Consider the following 367-nt stretch of genomic DNA (forward strand, 5'->3'; position numbering starts at 1 on the left):
TGCTAAGCAGCAGTTTAGGAATAAGATGTATGTATGTATGTACATGAATAGATTAGACTCAAACAAGGAAGAAGGTAAAGTTGAGTATGGGGAAGAAGAAAGTGATAAATACAGAAATTAAAATAAAATAAAAGTAAAGAAACCTAGATATAAAGACAAAGAGGAAGGAAAATTTAAATACCTAACCTAATAACAATGGTGGGGGTGAATATGTAAATGAAGAAAAGAATGGACATATTTAGATCAGGATAAAGGAAAAGATAAAGATGAAGACCAAGACGACGAAGATGAAGATGAAGATGAGGATGAAGATGAAGATGAAGATAAAGATAAAGATAAAGATAAAGATAAAGATAAAGATAAAGAT

This window comes from Rhagoletis pomonella, unplaced genomic scaffold (assembly GCF_013731165.1).
Source record: "Rhagoletis pomonella isolate Grant_MI unplaced genomic scaffold, Rhpom_1.0 Rhpom_scaffold_00007, whole genome shotgun sequence".
Classification (NCBI taxonomy): Eukaryota; Metazoa; Arthropoda; class Insecta; order Diptera; family Tephritidae; genus Rhagoletis; species Rhagoletis pomonella.